At 38.1% G+C, this 6,163-nt stretch overlaps 1 protein-coding gene across 10 annotated transcripts in view; it reads right to left on the bottom strand.

Annotated features, from left to right (window-relative positions):
- LOC462815 (putative uncharacterized protein encoded by LINC00472) overlaps positions 1 to 6,163 on the bottom strand; it is a 242,395-nt gene that overhangs the window by 207,683 nt on the left and 28,549 nt on the right. The window lies entirely within an intron of this gene.

Here is a 6,163-nt window from a genome sequence, read left to right on the forward strand (position 1 = left end):
TCCCTTCCAGGGCTATGTGATATATCTCTGAAGAAGAAATTCAAATAAAATATAGAGGTAACTACTTTTTTGTAATTAAAAATTCAAGCCGATGAATTTTTTGTTAGCATTTTGCAACTACTACATTAGCAACATTTAATATATAATATAGACAGTGTAGGCATGGCTGCAGTAAATGGAATTTTATTAGCTTCACTGCTTTTGATTTGGTGACATTGCTTAAGGTAATTTATCATAAGGAAATAAAGTGATAGAAACCAAAATGCTATATGGAAGTATTAGTCATCAAAATGAAAACAATTTTAACAGTAATTTGATACAACGTGGTATGTGGATATAATACAGTCATTTAAGTGATTAATATGATGTCTATGTATAGTATACATTTTTTTAAAAAGCACAAACTACTACTTTCAGCATACCCACATGATTACATTTGCACAAAAATGGACAGGTACTGGGAGGTAACAGGTAAAAACCAAAATACTTGGCTTTGAATAGTAAGATTGTGAATCATTTTTGTGGGCGAATTTTTATTATGGTTTTCCCAATGTTTCAACAATTTTTACGACAAAGGAGAGGAAAGCACCTAGTCTCACAATGATGAGACTTAGATAATTGATGTAATGCTCTTTTTAAGTAGATCAAACCAAAGATGTTGGCTTGCCACACAATAACTGACTTTGCTTTTAAAACAGGAGCAAAAATGTAAAAGTTTCTCAGGTAGCTGATTATATTCAGGGAAACCTGAATAAGAGACTCTTTATATTCTAATACAACTTCTGACAATGATTTCTTTTCAGCAGCACTGAGGGTGGTTCCCTTATGCAGCTTTTTTTTTTTTTTTTTTTTTTTTTTTGGCTATTGTATACTAACATGATAGAATGTTTTGATGAAAAACAGGACCCAGTAGAATTAAGCAAAGAAGAAAAATGTACTGAAATTTTTACAAATCAGTATTAAAATATTTTGGTAGTTTGTTTCAATACTTAATCTTTAAGTCTTTCTAATTGTTTATCCGCACAGATCAGATTTATCACAGATCTTTATTTTTTCCATTATATTAGATTTTGCTTCTGTTGAATAAAATAAACTTATGATGAAAAGTCTTATAAAAAAACATGTCTTTTGTTACCTTTGCAAAATCAAGACTCCGAATCCAGTCTAATCTGTCTCCTCCCAAGCAAAAAATCTTTGGGAAAAAGCTGAAATCCTATTACCTGAAAATTCATGTAAGATTGTACATTTACTTTCCAACCAGTCTGAAGGCTGAGGAGTTTGCAAGGAAAGCAAGAAAAAGTTAAAATGTCTAAACAAAAGCCTGACTGGCTCCAAATCTAGTTGCTTAATCACCAGGGCCCAAGTGGGCAGTAAGAGACATCTGTGGGGTTGAAAGCAGCAGAACTTACAAACTTCAAACATGTGTTTCCCAATCATCTCTTCTGTCTCCCCAGAGGGATAAAAATAAAGCAACACTAGTTAAATCTTGAGGAGTGAGTAGTCACCTTAGAATTAGGTCAAAAAAATGAAAAGTAAAATCAAATTAGCCATTTCTTTATCTTATTCATTGAATATTCAGAGTTTGAGGAGAGAAACTGGAGTGCCTGATTGATATGCAACTTTCAGTTAACTACAGGCTTCACTTATACTTGATATTCTGGCCTGATTCATTCTGATAAGTTGACACATTCCAATAGGGTTGCTTGTGATAAAGGTTAACGCATTGCCCTTTATGCTTATTATGCTTTCTCTACAAAGACATATTCAATAAATATTTATATTAATTTATCTTTTTGTTTTGAGACAGTTTATAGGGTCATATGAATGGAGTCAGGAGATCTATGTTTGAAGCTTCGCTCCACTTACTACTTGTGTGACCTTGAGTAGGCTATGAATTTTAGTATACTCAACTTTAAAACAGATGGTGGTGATAATAGCAACTCTGTCATTAAGATAAACCTCAAGTTTCTTAATTGAAAAAATTTAATAGGTTCTTCTTTGTGTAAAAGAATTTAAGGGCTATGTACCAGCACTGTTCTAGGCTATAGAGACTCAGCAGTGAGTCCCTGATATCCTGGCATTCATGGAGTCAAATACAATTAATTAAGATATTATATAATTTCACAGGTGGTGACAACTGCTGCAAGGGGAAGTGCAGTAAGCCAAATGATCTGTTTGAAGGAGAGCTATTTTAGGTGGAGGTGGTGGTCAGGTAAGGCCTTTCTTAGTAAAGTGGTATTTGACCAGAAACTAAATGAAGCAAGGGGAGGGGCGGGGTGAGTCATATGTGTATATCTGGCATCACACATCTGCCTAATTTTATTTAGGCAAGTTTCCACATATAAATGTGACATACATTTGTACAGGAAGCTACTATATAGAGAAACAGGAGTTTGAAAGAAGCCCGGGGATTAAAGAGACCAGCAGGAAATTATATAAAGAAAAAGTGGAAGAATATGTCAGTGGAGAAAAGGAAACTTTTTTCTCACATGAAGCTTCTGCAGTTGAGCACAAACACTGTGGTCTACAGGATCCCTAGAGAGTGGAAGGGAAGCTGAGTACCTAGAAGTAGGCTCCTGCAGGCAGCAAGCTCCAAGGGGTGCTTAACTATTCCTTTCTGCCAATCTTTCCTAGTGGGGCTACTCAACTTTAGGTACAAGGATAAGCTGCACTGGAAAATAGGAAAAGGAACCCAGTTAGGGTTGAATAGGGGTCTTGGGCTGATGATCTTGTTTCTTCACCCATAGTCCTTTTGAGATCTGTGCATAGGATACGATTAACTTAGAAATCAGTATAAGAGTCAGCCCAGGTGTAGTACATACCTAAATAAAGGACTTTCTGAAAATGATCAATTTCTCCCTCTGTATAAATACTGGGATAGGTGTTGCATAAGCAATTCTTTGAAAACTCTCTAAAAGAATATTAAATGTAGGCAATGTAGAAAAAAAGAAAAAAAAACTGACTCATTGTTCTCCTGGGCTTCCTCTTCCCTCTGTGGCAAAGAGTCCAAATTCTTATATGGCAGTTCTAAGTTCAAAGACATTTACTTCAGATGACAGTGCCATTTTTATAGCATGTTAACCAGTTACGTGAAACAAGCTCTAGCTAGTATGTGCTTGAATTACTGGCCTGAAAAGTCTATTAGTACTAAATGTTTTAGGAAACAAGCTACTCCAAACTTCAGTTTCTTAGGGGTTATCTGTTACATAGTTCAATTAGTTTCCCAATCCATCTAGACTTCAACATTGAATTTGATTTTACAATCTCAGGAACTTGAAAAGCTTCCACTTCTGCAAATGCTATTTCCCAGCTCTAGTCTGTCTACCACTTACTCACAATTAGCTGCTTTACACTCTCACCACACCCTTCAGCCTCTCTGAGAGCCAGGCAGTAATGGCCATTTCTGGGGCTACATCTAACTAGTTCACAGCTGTATCCTAAACTCTCAGCATAGGGTCTAGTTCAGAGTAACAACTTAATACGTATTTATTAAGTGAACAAACAAATGTCTGAAATCCTCTGTCTTGGATCAGCAAATAATTATCGGTTATCTTTTCTGAGAAGCTTGGAGAGAAGGTGGGCAGATATTTATTTAACAAGAGTGTTAATTTTTATTTCCTCCCCTTTTTATCTGATTACTAGATGGGCAGACAGAGAAAATGTATTAGGCAAAGTCTATATGACTAAGTCTCTCAAGATGTCCACGTGGGGAAATTCAGTCTGAATCCGAATACCGTTAGGGAGATTTCACAACTGCTGCACAAATATGCTCTAAAGGAACTGATGGGCTGGGCGCGGTGGCTCACGCCTGTAATCCCAGCACTTTGGGAGGCCTAGGCGGGCGGATCATGAGATCAGGAGTTCAAGATCAGCCTGGCCAGCCTGGTGAAACCCCGTCTCTACTAAAAAAACCACAAAAAATTAGCCAGGCATGGTGGCATGCATCTGTAATCCCAGCTACTCGGGAGGCTGAGGCAGGAGAATTGCTTGAACCCAGAAGGTGGAGGTTGCAGTGAGCCAAGATTGTGCCATTGCACTCCAGACTGGGTGACAGAGGAAGACGCCATCTCAAGAAAAAAAAAAGGAACTGAAGAAACTGATGATCTATAGATTATCAACCTGGAGGAGAGTGTTGAGATTCAGCCTTTACAGCTCTGACCTTCCTTGGACATTTTCTATACAATATTTTAATTTGTATTACCATCTTAAACTAGAGGAAAATAAGGTTTTCCAAATTTGACATTAAAGAAGGCAGTGCATATTTTGGAATAGTGAATCAAGATCCCCAAAAAACCTGTGACAGATTAGCACAATGAGCTAAAATTAACCTAATTAGGCAGCATTTCTAAGAAATTTCCTATGGGGGGAAAAGTGACAGTGGTAGCTCTTGTGAAGTCTTAGGGATAAATGTAAATACCTACTTCAATTCAGGTAACAGGCCAAAAAAGCACCAATTGGGGCAAAACAGCAATTCATGTGAAAAAGGAAAGAGTTCTGACACTAAGCCCAACCTGAGTAACACAGATGTCTGCCAAAAAAACAAACAAAAAACAAAAAAAAGCTAATGTGGTTTTAGCCAACGTTAAGAGAATTGTGCTATCTTTAGAAATCAACCAAATATTTATGGAACTTTTACTGGCATTGTTCTAAGCACCAACAGAAAAGTGGGGAATAGAGAAGAATCAGGCATAATCCTTGCTTTTAAGGTACTATTTAGTCATAGGAAGATTAGCAATTACAAAACAACGTAATAAAAGACACAATTTGACAGTCTCAACTATCAAGGCAATGAGCCTTCAGAATTCCCAAAGCCCAACCCCCACCACCAAAAAAAAAAAAAAAAAAAAAAAAAACCAGAGGGGGGGGGGTTCATTATACTCCACAGGTGTAGCCCATTAACTGATGTTTGGAATCATGGCCTTAAGTCATTAATAATCTGCTGTAAATAAGGTCCATTACTCTCTTTAGAGAAACCAAGTAATAGAAATACACATTTTAGAAATTGTCTTTTTGGTTTGGTTAGTCGTTTTAGTTTTAAATGAAATATAATTCATGTATCTGAAAAATTTAATTGTGGGGATAAGCTCATTCCTGAATGGGGTCAAATAAATCAGGCACTACTGTATATAGTTAAGCATTGAAGTGTACAGGTCAATCTGTAAAGCCTAAGAAAAGAAGGAAATGAGCCTAAGAGGTCAGAGAGATGAGATATCCTGTAACAAACTACAGAGCCAAGCCAGATTTGTGGGCTTTGATTACTCTGAGGTCATGGCACAACCAAAGACTTTGGAGTGCTGATGGGAGGATGTAGTGGGGACAGCGGGGGAGGGAAGAGCTGCTGCTGCTTCTAGATAAGGCATGTGTATAATTTGTATACTTTACCAAAATACCAGCATCATGTCATTCTTTACAGCTATGGTACACTAGATACCCAACAATGGCACATTTCCTTTTCAGGTGGGGTCTCCAGTGCACTATATTTTCCCTTATTTGCGCCTATGTTTGAACTTGTAACGCTAGAAAAAAAATCATGCCACCAAGTGGATGCGTGCCACCCCAAATTTGTGGCCTTTAATCTCAGTTGGCCTTCAGTGAAGCACAGAGTCTCTTCCACAGCCGACGTGTTTTTGTTTTTGCTAAACGCTTGCAGCAGCCTTTCCAAACCTCCACCTCATCCCTATTTTCATCCCCTTCAGGTGTGACCTACTTCACTTCCTACTTCATGAAGTACATTCTGTCCTCTACATTACTGCTTCCCAGATGAAATCTATTCTAACGTTCACCCATCCTTTCTTCTTCACAGGAAAGACACCTCTTCTTCTGTTCTAGGCTAATTCCTTGGTCTTCACAGCTGTTGAGACTGTGGTCTTTCTCCCTTCACATTTCCAGCCTCATTTTCCTCTTCCTCCTCCTCTGGAGGCTCCTTTGAGCCACCCTCCTTGATGCCTCTTTGCAGCATCTTCCTCTGCCCACCTTTAGATGTCCTATTCCCCCATGGTCACAGATTCTTTCCATGGTTGTCTTCTCACACTGACTTGGGCAGCATATTCCACTAGCTCTTCCTGAGAGCTCCACTCTCCACACTTCCATCCTCTGCACAAGCTCTTTAGCTTTCTGGGTTGTCTGCTCCATTGATACATTTGCCCAGGATCTGCTGTGTTTC

Source organism: Pan troglodytes, chromosome 5 (genome assembly GCF_028858775.2).
Source record: "Pan troglodytes isolate AG18354 chromosome 5, NHGRI_mPanTro3-v2.0_pri, whole genome shotgun sequence".
Taxonomy (NCBI): Eukaryota; Metazoa; Chordata; class Mammalia; order Primates; family Hominidae; genus Pan; species Pan troglodytes.